This window comes from Chlorocebus sabaeus, chromosome 8, assembly GCF_047675955.1.
Source record: "Chlorocebus sabaeus isolate Y175 chromosome 8, mChlSab1.0.hap1, whole genome shotgun sequence".
Classification (NCBI taxonomy): Eukaryota; Metazoa; Chordata; class Mammalia; order Primates; family Cercopithecidae; genus Chlorocebus; species Chlorocebus sabaeus.
The window spans coordinates 7,478,442-7,491,756 of NC_132911.1; the positions used below are offsets into that span (position 1 = coordinate 7,478,442).

Below are 13,315 nucleotides of genomic sequence, written 5' to 3' on the forward strand. Positions count from 1 at the left end.
AGCTGCACAGCAGGAGTTAGGAGCCGTGGGCAGGCGAGTGAGCGAAACTTCATCTGTATTTACAGCCACTCCCCACTGCTCACATTACCACCTGAGTTCCACCTCAGATCAGATCAACGGTGGCATTAGATTCTCATAGGAGCTTGAACCCTGTTGTGAACTGTGCATGCAAGGGATCTAGGTCGCATGCTCCTTCTGAAAAATCTAATGCCTGATGATCTGTCACTGTCTCCCATCACCCCTAGATAGGACCATCCAGTTGCAGGAAAACAAGTCAGGACACCCACTGACTCTCTATGATGGTGAGTTGTATAATTATTTCATTATATATTACAATAATAATAGAAATAAAATGCACAATACGTGTAATGTGCTGGAATCATCCTGAAACCATCCCCCTGCACCCTGGTCCATGGAAAAACTGGTCCCTGGTGCCCAAAAGGCTGGGGACCACTGTCCTAAAATCTTTGTGTTATTCAGAAGGATGGTAAATAGTCCTCAACTATAAACAATTTCCAAGATAATCATTAAAAGAATAGAAGTATGATACACATCTCCCAAAGCTGTAAAGAAAAATAAATGGAATACAAAAGCAAATGAAAAATTGTAGTTGACACTGTCCTTTGAGCAAACACAGGTTTAGAATTAGTAAATCCATAAGCCTCTTGAGATTTTCCATGAGGGCTTCGGATGATATTTGACTGTTTGGAAGAGGCATGAGAGTGGCTGTCTTTTTGATAGACACAGATGACAATTACATGGAAGGAACAATTCCTTAGGCATTCCTACTTGGAGCTGTAATTTATGAACATTTGATACATCCCTGGTTAATCAAATATTTTGTATTAATTTTTAAATCTGCACCCAATTTAAAAGTTCCATGGGTAGCTTCAGCAGGGAAAATGGACTTTAGATGGTTACATCCTTCTCTCCACCACCCCATCTCCTGCCCCTGAGTCCTCAATTGCCCCCCTCGCTGTCTGAACAATGCTTGTGGGAGCACCTGATGGCCAGCCAGGGCAGTGCTCCTGTGTCCAGGACGGGGGCTGCTAGTGGAGACTGCTTAGATCTTTTAACAGTGAGAAAAGATATTTTATGTTTGGAATTTAACAGAGATTTTGGTTGATAGCATGAGGGTTCCCTTTAGCCCTCCAAGATCCTCTATTTCAATGAGAAAATTTCCCTAACCATTTCTCCCCAGTCACAATTTCTCTGTATTTTTCCAAAATTTCAACCGAGTTATATGTTGTTTTCTTCAGTTTTACATTGTAATTTTGGCAGATAATTTGTTTGGCAGATTTTACCAAGAGGTTCTCATTTCTTTGGTTCTAGAGAACAGCCACAAAAGGTCAAATTCTCGAGTCTTTCTGACCAACTGGATGCCACAGTTGTTGACAGACTGCCGCCTAGAAGTAAAAGAATTCAAACGAAATCACTCATTTCTGCATCTCAACAGTTACAAAACACCAACAACCCCCAAATTACAGGGTATCATATAAGTCAATGAACCAAGCATTTGGGATTCTATGGTACTGGCTTCCTGGCCTGACCATTATGTAACTATTATCCATAGCATAATTGAGGTGCTGTATATTTGAAATAAATGATAAAAAAGAATGCTATAGATTATCCATTTCTCTTAGCCATTTTTTCCAAGAAGACACAGCCCACAGGGCCCTGGATAGCTAACCTAGGCCTCCTCCATTTTTTCGCCAGGCCATTTAGACTTTCTCCTGAACTGACTACTGGCACGAGGGAGGGTGGAGATGGGAGGAGCTGGTCCCAGTGGGTGGACACTGTGTCAAGTTGGGAGGAGGCTCTGTGGCCTCCCCACAAGAGAGGCACCTTCTCTCTGTAGTTCCACACACACCCTTTAGAGGGAGCAAGGAAAGGAAGCAGTCAGGGAATGGGGGAACCCTACTGGCCTACAGGGCAGCCAGTCAGTGGGCAGACATAGGGGCCACAGTGGGCCAGGGTCCCCCACTCTTAGGGGCAGACATAGGGGCCATAGTTGGCTGGGTGGGGGTGGGGGGCCAAGGAGGGTGCAAGGTGGAGGGAGAAAAGGCAATTCCCACAGGATGACCTGCAGATCCTCCAAGCATCTGAAGATTGGGAGGGACCGAACATTTCACCCAGCTCAATCATTCTCGCCTCCCCATCCAGAGTTCAAACTTCTGATAAAATATTCAGTTTTAGCTCAAATACTTCCAATGTCCTGGCTGCTCCCATCTGGGGGACCACTGGGATGGCAGAGCTTGAGAGGTTTAAGACTTGAGGGGATTAAGAAATGGAGCCAGGCTGCAGCGGTCCTGGGAAGAAAAGAGAGCAGAGGGAGTGGATGTGGGAATCAGGGCTTCTGCCGTAGAAAAGGAAGTGGATTAGGAAAGTGTTCCAGAGTACGGGTATTCCCAATGCCCAAGGGACAATGGGTAGGGAAAGACACAGGCCTCAGGATCCCAGGTCAACTGTGTGGCTGCCAGGATGCCCTTGTGGTGTTTTCCAGCCTGGAATGTGGGTAGCCCAGGGCCTCTTTCTGTTTCTTCCACACCCCTGCAGAGGCACAATGAGGCTCATGTGGCCAAGTGCTCCAAGAAGCTGTGCAGCTGTGACTTTTCAGGGGAGGTGTTGCCAGCAAAGGCATGACACCCCCCATGGGGACAAAGGTTGCCAGGACAACCTCTGCAACGATGACCTCTCCCACAACCGGGGTCTGAAGGGGATAACAGAAGGTCTCTGATGGGTACAGGTGATGTGCCTGGGAAGAGAAGTGTGGTGTATGGTAGGCCAGTGCCTCTGAACCCCCAGCACTGGGGCTACTGTGGTACATGGGAAATCCACCAGCCAAGTTGGCTTCAAGATGCTCAACCCTTTTCAGCTCCCCCAGTGACTGAGCCACTGCCTCAGAAAGAACTTCAGGTCTTTCGAGTGCACCCAGGCGAGTGGGGAAGACAGAGGGAAAATGAGTCCCTTGTTCCCATGAGACTCAGAAAAGTAGCAAGGGGTCTGTTAGTCCTAGAATGGCAAAGGTGGGATGGGATCTAAGGTCCTGCATCCTCAGCTTTCTATCAGTGTTTGTCAGAGATACAGCGACATCCCCTGTGCCTGCAACTCAATGAGGCACCATATAAATAATAAAAAGGGGAGGGAGAGGTTGAAGATGCAAGAAAAGATTTAAGTTCTTCTCTTTCTCTCTTCTCTCTTCATGAGAAGAAATGTAAGATTTGGATCAGGAAGACTGGAACAGTCAGGAGTAGGAGGAATGGTTCCTGTGGGGAGAGTGGAGGTCAAGCCATGAATTTGGAGATGGTTTAAAGCTTGAAACTGAATTGCTGGATTGAAGAACCAAGCTATTATTGTCTCCATATGAATATAAATTAAAATTTTCTGTGAAGAGAGAATGAATGGAAACCAGCTGACATATTCAGTACCCTGGGGTAAACAGAATGTGATAGAAGTATGTTGGAAGCAAAAAAAATGCCCAGTGGAAGAAAAAGATAGGTTAGTCTACTCTTCACCATCCCTACCCACTGAGAGTTACTGACGGCTCCTTTCCGGACAAGTGTGGCTGATAATGCCAGGAAAAAAATATGAATAAATTTACCCAAATAATAATACATTGGAAGAGTGCAACAATTTTAAAGGAAAAATAACAGAGGATATCAAATTCCAACAGAGGCAAAAAGATTGGCACAAATGAGTCAATAAATTTAGTCTAATAGAAATACAGGAGGGTGTCACCAATGAGAATAAGAAAAGCATTAAGAAAACAGAGCAGGAAAGCTTAGGTATGAAACTTAGTTGAAGTAAAAAATACAACAAATGAAAAATAGCAAAAATTATATAACTTAGGGAATGGTATAACTTGTAACACCAGATACAGAAAAGTCTTAAAGGGAGAAAGGACAGGACAGATTAAGTAGCGGTAAAATTTTAAGGCAATATGAGAATTAAAAAGAAATGCAAACATTCAGATAAGTAATAGGCAGCTCAAACAAGAGTGAAAAAGTGAAGAGGGGAAAATATTTGAAGAAGTAGTTCAGATCAGTTTCCCAGAATGAAAAGACTGACCTCAGATTTAAAGGACTCATAGAGCACCACAAAAGAGAATAAGGAAAACCTCATCTACACACACTAAACTGAAATGTAAGAGTATAAAAAAGAAAAAAAAAAAAAACAGAGAAATTCCAAAAACCCACAGAAAGAAAGAAAGACAGGCTATATAAAAGAACAAGAATCAGCTTGACATCAGCTTTTTTAACAGCAACACTGGATGCAAAATAACTGGAATCATTTTCAACATACTGATGGAAAAGAACTTAAAAATGTAGATTTTTATATCCAGCCAAACTATCATTCAAATCAGATGAGATGATAAATTTCCTCAGGCATACAAGTGCTTTGAAGACTTTATAGAAAAGCTCACATTGAAAATAGTTTTGAAAAAAAGTTCTTAACTAAAAAGTGAGGCAAATTCAAGAGATATTCCAAGAAAATCTTGAAGGAAAAATAACTTTATACCTTAGTATGAGTTGATTGTTGTCTTTACAAATTGCTAAGACTAACAAGAAAAAATAATATCCTTATAACTAAGAATTAAAAGTTAGTTAATGCCAATATCAATGGGTTGGCAGAGGATGGCAAGAACAAAGTATATGAGAGCATATGAAAGTTCCTGTCGTATTGGAAGGTATTTGTAAATATCAAATTGTTTTAAAAGAAGCTCAAACCTAAGACCTGTAATTAGAAAACTTCTAGAAGAAAACAGGGGAAACACTCCAGGATGTTGGTCTAGGCAGAGTTTATGGTTAAGACCTCAAAAGCATATGCAACAAAACCAAAAATACAAAATATAGACAAATGGAGCTATATTAAACTAACAAGCTTAGGTACTTCAAAGAAAACAACAAAGTGAAGAGACAACCTGTCTCTTTGATCATCTGAATATTGGCCAAACTTCATCTGATAAGGGGCTGATATCCAGAATATACAAGGAACTCAACTCAACAACAACAACAAAAAATAATAATAATTCCATTAAAAACTGGGCCAAGAATCTGAATAGACATTTCTGAAAAGAAGATACACAAATAGCCAACAAGTACTGAAAACATGTTCAACATCACTAATCATCAGGGAAATGCCAATCAAACCCACAATGAGAGATCATCTCATCCAAGTTAAAATGGCTATTACAAAAAAGTAGAGATGCTGGCAAAAATACAGAGAAAAGGGAACCCTGTACACTTAGTGGGAATGTAAATGAGTACAGCCATTACGGAAAACAGTATACAGCTGTCCCAAAAAAACTAAAAACAGAACTACCAAATGATCCAGCATCCCCACTACTGGATATTTATGCAAAGGAAAAGAAATCAGTATAACAAAGCACTGCCATGTTTACTGCTGTGCTTTTCACAACAGCAAAGATATAGAACTAAACTAAATGTCCACCAATGGATGAATAGATAAAGAAAATGTGGCCTACATACACGATAAGATACTATTTAGCCATAAAAAAGAATAGAATTTTGTCATTTGCAATAACATGAATGGAACTGGAAGTCATTAAGTGAAAAAAGGCAGGCACAGAAAGATAAATATCACATGATCTCACTTAAATGGAGGAGCTAAAAATGTGGACCTCATGGAGCTAAAGAGTAGAACGATGGATACCAAAGGCTGGGAAGGATGTATGTGTTGCAGGGTGGGGTTGGGGGTGAGGGATAAGAGAGGAAAGTCAATGAGTACAAACATACAATTATGTAGAAAGAGTAAGTTCTAACGTTTAATGGCATAGTAGGGTGACTATAGTTAACGATGTATTGTATATTTCAAAATAGCTAGAAAAGGCTTTGAAATGGTTCCATCACACATGGTAACTACTCGAAGTGGTGGATATCCTACCTTAAACTGATCATTTCCTACTCTATGCATGTAGTAAAGTATCCCATGTGCCCCACAAATAAGTACAAATCTTGTGTGTCAATAAAAAAGAAAAATTAAAAGAAAAGAAATAGACTGGGTGGGGCTGGTGGCCCTCCCACCTATACTGGCTTCAGCATTGACTTGACCCAGTGGTGCCACCTGCAAAGAGGCGCCTGCTCAAAACTGCAAAGCCCGAGTGGTTTCCCAGTCCCTCTCCCTGGCCCTTTATGAGACTCCTCCTTCCATCTCCCTTGTGCGGCCCCATAGGGCTTGCTGGGGTCAGCACCCTGCTCGGGTCAGCCTGTAATGTCCAGACACTGTTCCCAAATCAGAACTTGCATTCCTTGACCATCTTCCATCAATGATCTGAGGAAAGTTAAGTCACAGTGAGGTTAAAAAGTCAACTGCATTTTAAGAGATTAGTAGCACAGATGAAAGGGACTAACAGGCCCCTTTCTGTGTGGGGACGCTTTCCTTAAATACCTCATTCAATCCGCAGAACCACTATTAGAGAAGAAGAAATGCCTGCTATTAAGGGTTAAGTAACTTGCCCAAGGTCACCCACGTCTAAGTAGCAGAGGGGAGATTCAAATTCCATCTCTCTGATTCCACAGCCTACGTTCTTTCCAGATAAATTTCCGAGAGACGGAATGAGTGAGAGGACTGTCTTTTTCAGGATGGAAAGGCTCTTCGTGTATCAGTGACTTCCGGTTCACAGTAGTTTGCCTCCCGTAGCCCCTTACTTCGTCCGCGGTGAAATCAAGGCATGGGATTAGTGTTGCAGCCACATACCACTCTCTGGAACCTCAGGGAAATCTCTGTAACAGAGTCTTTACTTGGAACAGGCGAATGTGGGTTGGCACAAGAAAAGCACAATCGCAAATCACGAAAGTGCCAGCCCCGAGTGCTTGCTACATCTTGGCTGGTACACAGTTTCCTTTCTGGAGTGCCCACTTGAGATGCTTGCCAGCAGGTACCAATGAAACCTGGGTAACTCGTAACAGCTTCTGAGGGAAAATGGGAGGATTTAAATCAGTGCAGTACATTTAGTTGTTGCCATATGAAATGTTCTCAAACCAAAATGCTAACTTTGAGATTATTGAGAATTAACTAATAATATACACTACCTTTCCAAACAAGATAACTTATCCCTTGGGGGTAAAAATAACAAATGAATTAAATATAATGGCTACATGCTTTTCATGAAATGAATTAGATTCTCGAAGTACAGGCAAAAAAATAAAGTCATGGATAGACTTGAGAAAATTTTAAATGATGTAAAAAATTAAATATTCCCTCTAAATCGAATTATGTTAATACAATAAAACTAAGCTGTGGGGATTTAGTGAGGGAAATGGAGTTTAGAATCTCACATAAGTTCACAGTTAAAACTCTAAGACATATGTCACATTATTTACTGTTTTCAAATTTAATATATCTTCAGCTAACCATGATATTCAGAGACAGGAATGTCATAGTTCTCTGAATTCCCTGGTTAATATGGTTAACCAGAAACCCTCCTTGAGTTCAATCCATCTTTTTGAAAATCTTTCAAAAATTTTTCCTTGTTTTCTTGTCCTAGTAAATACAATGTACTCACCAGAAATCTTTATTCCAGAACCTCAGAATTATTGTACCATGCTGTTTGTAGAAAGTCTCTGAGTTAGGGCTGAATTTGTAACAACCCTGGAACACAGCCTGTTGCTTTTTAGATAAGTGTCTGATAGGAATACATTGAGTTGTGAGTAAACTCTTCCAAGTAGAAATGTGGGAAGTAAAACCAAGGGATCTATTTGAAGTTTCAGTGAGTTCCATCTCAGTAAATCAAGGCCCCCTCAGGTTTTCCAGTTCAATTAAATACACATTGACTAAGCACCTACTTGACACCGAGGCTTTAAAAAGTAGGTATAATCCTTGCATGTGAGCAGCTTAGAGACCAGGATAAACAAATAGCTGTCATTGAGTCTGTCACGTAGAAGTATATCAAATATAGTCAGGATAAGAATTAAATTGGATGAAGGATTAAGAAGAATGGGAAAGAGTATTAGAGCAGATGGCACTTGGATTAGTCTAGAAAATGTGTAAATTTCTGGACAGAGCAAGGAAGGGGGAGAGGCCATTCTGGAAGAAGGTAATAACGTTGATAAAGACATCTAGATAGAACTATCTAGATGGCACTTACAGAAGTAGTAATTTATCCAACTATGTAGACCAGAGTGTGTGGTGTGAGATGCAGACTGGATGGCTGTGATGCCAGAAATGGGGACTGGAATGAGTTAGTGAAAAGCTGAATATTTCATGCTAATGCAGCTTGTCTGAATTTAGTGAGCACTGGCAAGCTATCAATAGCTTTCATGCCAGAGAATGGAGAGATTCAGTTTGTGTTTGGGAAGGTCATTCTGATAAGAGTGTGGCAGATGGCTTGGGTGGGGCAACACTGGAGACCAAAAGATGTATTGGGCTATGGCAGGGGGCTGTTTAGAGATTATGAGCATCTGGACTAGGGCTGCAGCAGCAAGGATGGAAGGGAAGAGAGAGATCAGGGCACCTTTTTGAAGTAAGATCAAAAGGACTTACCAATTGCCTGATTTAGATGGCAGGGAGCCCAAGTGGGTAGATGGATAGTTTTACTTCCATCAAATAAGGAAGACAGAGGATGAAGAGGCTTAGAAATGAGATCATGAATTTGAATTTGCAGTAGGTAAATCTGAGGCGCCCAGAGCATGTTTACATAGAGATCTCTAGGAGGCAGTTCAATCATGAATCCCAAAAAGAGCATCTTAATGCCATGTTTAATGACTCAGACAAGTTTAATAGCCATGTAATACTAAATAACACAAATATTCAACATTAAATATATAATATGCAAACAAACGCTGAGAGACCACAAAACCCATTTGTCACTCCCCACTGAGAAGTCTGAAGATGTATGTGGTGCTTTGTTTGTGATCCAGGCCTCAGTTTCCCCACTATTTCAAGGCTCTACTGAACCCCTCTCTAACTTTACCTGAGCAGAACCCCATGAAACAACTGCCTTTGCTGGCTCCAATTGATCTCCCAGTTGAGGTTCAAACTTAATTGATTCCTTAACAAGGAATCACTTCCATTTCTATGGAAAACATGGTGAGCCAGTTATGTGTTCTGTTTAGTGGATTTCATCTTTCTCCGTCTTTCAGGTGCTACGTGCAGCTCCCCAGTCAGTTCTTCAAGGCCTGCAGATACCCAGCCTCTAGCCAACTCTGCTTCTTTCTACAGTGCATTCTGTATTCAGACCCATTAGACTCCTTGGGTTGTGGAAGTCATCCCCCTGTGTGTGCTGAGTTCAAGCTCAGCTCCGTGCCTGGGTACAGCCCTTACTACCAGTGACCACACAGATGTACTAGATTGTTTGCTGGCTTTAAAAAAAAAAAAAAAAAAAAAAAAAAGCAGCTTTCTTATCTGAGCATACAAAGGAGTTTTATCGTAAACATTTAAGCACTGTGTATAATCAAATTACCCATAAAAAATAGGGAGGGTCTTTTCATTATTGCTTTGGTTGTGCTGTTAAATCACTTTGAAATGAGGTGCAGTGAACGATGGGATTCCTTCAAGGATTCTGCCATAGCAGCCACCGGGATAGAGCATATTGGAAAATTGATTCAGTGTAAAACAAGATTTGTTAGGAGATGGAGACTGGTGAAGCCAAGGTCAGAAGATCACTGGCTGAATCACTTGTTTTCTTGTCATGACTCCAATTCAGTAGATTTCAATCCTGGCTGCAGATCAGAGTCACCTGGACAGATTTTGTTTTTCCCAAAAATACTGTGCCTGGGCTCACAGTTCCAGAAATTCAGTAGGAACCTCCGCCCCCCAATCCATGTGTACTTTTAGAAAAGGCATCATTCTGGTGCCTTTTATTCCTGACACATGAAAGACTAGTGACCATAAACACATGAAAGACTAGTGACCATAAACATGCTTTCAGTTAGGAAACGTGAATACCCAGAGTATACAGGAAGGAGCGGGGAATGTGGCCTGGACGGCATGGGATGGACTCTAGGAAGCACCCTGACACCTTTCAGAGACAACTCTCACTGCTCGAGGGTTTCCTGGGTGTTTCTGAAGCTGCAACTGGGATCAGGCCTTAGTTCACATGCCTCAAGTACAATGTAGTCCTTCCTCCCCAACTCTCCCCATCTAAACAATATCACCAAATCTACTCAGAGACACAAGTACACCTGTAGGAGGGAGGTGGGTGGAGGCACATATCCGCAACCCTGGGCTAACAAGGCATAGGGGTCACTGTAGTGGGTCAGGAGCTGTGAATGTTGCAAGGAGGACTTAACTGGAATAACAAGGGGTGTTGGGTCCCTAGGGCTCTGTCCCTCTTTCCCCGTCCAAAGTTCTGTCATGGAAATGACGAATGAAGGCATGGGACCATTGCTGAGAAGCCCTCTTAGCTGGGGACAGTGACTCCCAGGGCCACCATCAGTGAGCACGCCTGGGACCCAGGGGAAGGGAAGCAGCTCCAGGACCTCGGCTCTGAGGACATGCAGATCCTGCTCCCAGTGGTCCCAAGCCTCCAGTTCTGATCCCTATCTGTTGACAATCTGGACTCAGCTCCACTGTTACAAAGAACCACCCCCTGGGCAGGCACCATGATTCACGCCTACAATCCCAGCACTGTGGGAGGCCAAGGTGGGTGGATCTTTTGAGGCCGGGAGTTCAAGACAAGCCTGGGCAACACAATGAGACCCTATCTTGAAAGAGAGAGAGAGAGAAAGTGAAAGAGAAGGAAGGAAGGAAGGAAGGGAGGAAGGGAGGAAGGGAGGGAGGGAAGGAAGGAAGGGAGGGAGGGAGGGAGGGAGGGAAGGAAGGAAGGAAGGAAGGAAGGAAGGAAGGAAGGAAGGAAGGAAGGAAGGAAGGGAGGGAAGGAGGGAAGGAAGGAAGGAAGGAAGAAGGGAAGGAAGGAAGAAGGAAGAGAGGGAGAGGAGGGAGGGAAGAAGGAGGCAGGGAGGGAGGGAGGGAAGGAAAGAAGGAAGGAAGGAAGGAAGGAAGGAAGGAAGGAAGGAAGGAAGGAAGGTTGGTTGGTTTAAAAAGAAAAAGAAAACACAACCATCCTCTCCAACCAGCCCCAGTGAAGTGTATCCTGCCCATCCAAACAGGATGAGGCAAAGTCCAGCAGACTTGAGCCGACAAAGTTCAAGGGCGAGGCACAATAGGTAGAGTCGTGTTCCTCAGCATCCTCTCCGAAGCCTCTGGGCTAAGAGCTTTATATCTTGATATCATCCAACGACGTAAAACATCACTTCAACTTCCATGAAGGCCAAGTTGGCTCTGTGAGCTCCTATTTCTGCAAATTTCTCAAGTGGTTTCCTAGGGCCGTTTAAGGGAGCCCACAGCCTCTGCATGTGACCAGTCACCTCTTCATTAACCAGTTTAGATTCCCTTAAACCCATTCTTAGGTTTTGTTTTGGGTTGTGTGGTTGTAGATATCATCTAAAAGTTTGGGAAACTGGTTCTAAGTGGGACCAGATAGGCCTCAGAGTTCGGTCCAGTCGAGAGAAGGGGCGTAAGGGGAGGGAGTGAAGCCATTCAGAGTTAGAGAGGCCTTAGAGAGTACTTGGCCCAGTCTTTCATTTCGGAACAGAGGAAACAGAGACTTAGAGAGGTTAAGGGTTTGTCCAGAATCACTTGAAGTATTGATAGCAAAAATAGGGCAAGGACTTCAGGAGCCTAACTGTCCACCCCAGGTTCCTTCTGGTTAAAGCAGCACATGTGGTTTCCAAGGAAATCAGTCAACTCTTCAGCAGGAGGAGGTGAAGTTGCAGAGCAGAGGTTACTTACGGTGGTGCAGGCAGATACACCATCATAGCCACAGGAAACGAGTGCTTCAAATGGGGCTGCTACAGGAACAAAGAGCAAGGACACTGGCGTTAGAGGTAGCATAGGACAGCATGTCACAAAGTGACAAATGCATGGCCTATGCAGCAGGTGCTTTGGGAGTTGAGAAGGAGCAATTACCAGGCATAGGTGGATGGAAGTTATTGGGTAAGTTTCATCTTCCAGTTGGCAGGGCATGAATGTGTCACGCTCACTAAAGTTTATGCTGTATTTTTACGTGATACTACCCAGGCAGCAGAATGGAATTTAATAAAAAATGAGAATCGTAGTTAAACAGGCTTCAGCATATTTTGCATTTACAATTGCATTTCAGAGGCCTGATTTTTCTGTCTAACCTGATAGACACAAAAGCGTATTGAGTTCTGTGAGTTCTATTTACAGTTTTGCATTAATGAGGATTAATAACGTCTGCTATTTAAGTCAGATTTTGTGTAAGGAGTATGCAAAGAATGAGCTGTTGGGGCAGCAACATGATTTCGTTGTTTTTTTCACCACTGCATTTATCCATTCTTTAATTTTTTTTTTTTTTTTAATTATTTGAGACAAGGTCTCACTCTGTTGCACAGGCTGGAGTGCAGTGACATGATCACGACTCACTGCAGTCTCAACTTCCCATGCTTGAGCAGTCCTCTTGCCTCAGCCTCCAGGGTAGCTGGAACTATAGGCATGCACCACTATACCCAGCTAATTTTTTTAAATTTTCTTGTAGAGACGTGGTCTCGTTATATTGTCTGGGATGACATTTGTCCATTCTTAATCATCTCTTCATTTTCATACAAAGCCAAAGTTCTCATTATTATTGGGGCAAAATTTTCCCCCAGTTTTCCCCATAGTTAGAAGTCCTTCCTTCCTTCCTTCCTTCCTTCCTTCCTTCCTTCCTTCCTTCCTTCCTTTTCTTCATTCCTTCCTTCCTTGCTTCCTTCCCTCCCTCCCTCCTTTCTTTTCCCTCCAGTTAGAAGTTCGTCCTTCCTTCCTTCCTTCCTCCCTCCCTCCCTTCCTTCCTTCCTCCCTCCCTCCCTCCTTTCCTTCCTTCCTTCCCTGCCTCCCTTCCTTCCTTCTTTCCCCCCGTTAGAAGTCCTTCCTTCCTTCCTTCCTTCCCTCCCTTCCTTCTTTCCCCCGTTAGAAATCCTTCTTCCTTCCTTCCTTCCTTCCCTCCCTCCCTTCCTTCTTTTCCCCCAGTTAGAAGCCCTTCCTTCCTTCCTTTCCTTCCCTCCCTTCCTTCCTCTCCCTCTCTTTCTTCCTTTCACTCCTCTCCCCTCTCCTCCCCTTCCCTTTCCTCTCCTCCCCTTCCCTTTCCTCTCCTCCCCTTCCCTTTCCTCCCCTCTCCTTCCCTCCCCTCCCCTCTCCTCACCTCCCCTCCTCTCTCCTCCCCTCCTCTCCCCTCTCCTCTCCTTTTTTCTTTTTTTCTCTTTTCTTTTCTTTCTGAGATGGAGTCTTGCTCTGTCACCTAGGCTGGAGTACAGTGGCGTGATCTCGGCTCACTGCAACCTCCGCCTCCCAGGTTCCA

The 13,315-nt window shown here is 43.3% G+C and overlaps 1 long non-coding RNA gene across 2 annotated transcripts in view; it reads right to left on the bottom strand.

Annotated features, from left to right (window-relative positions):
• Positions 1 to 1,662: 1,662 nt before the first annotated feature.
• LOC140712171 (uncharacterized) overlaps positions 1,663 to 13,315 on the bottom strand; it is a 39,353-nt gene continuing 27,700 nt past the window's right edge. Inside the window, exons 3-4 of one of the 2 annotated variants that reach the window (XR_012093639.1) lie at positions 11,752 to 11,810; positions 1,663 to 6,932 (exon numbers count right to left, since the gene is read on the bottom strand). This is a non-coding gene — a long non-coding RNA (uncharacterized lncRNA). Of the gene's footprint in view, positions 6,933 to 7,450; positions 11,811 to 13,315 lie in introns of those variants that run through there. The other variant, XR_012093638.1, reaches the window with a different exon arrangement.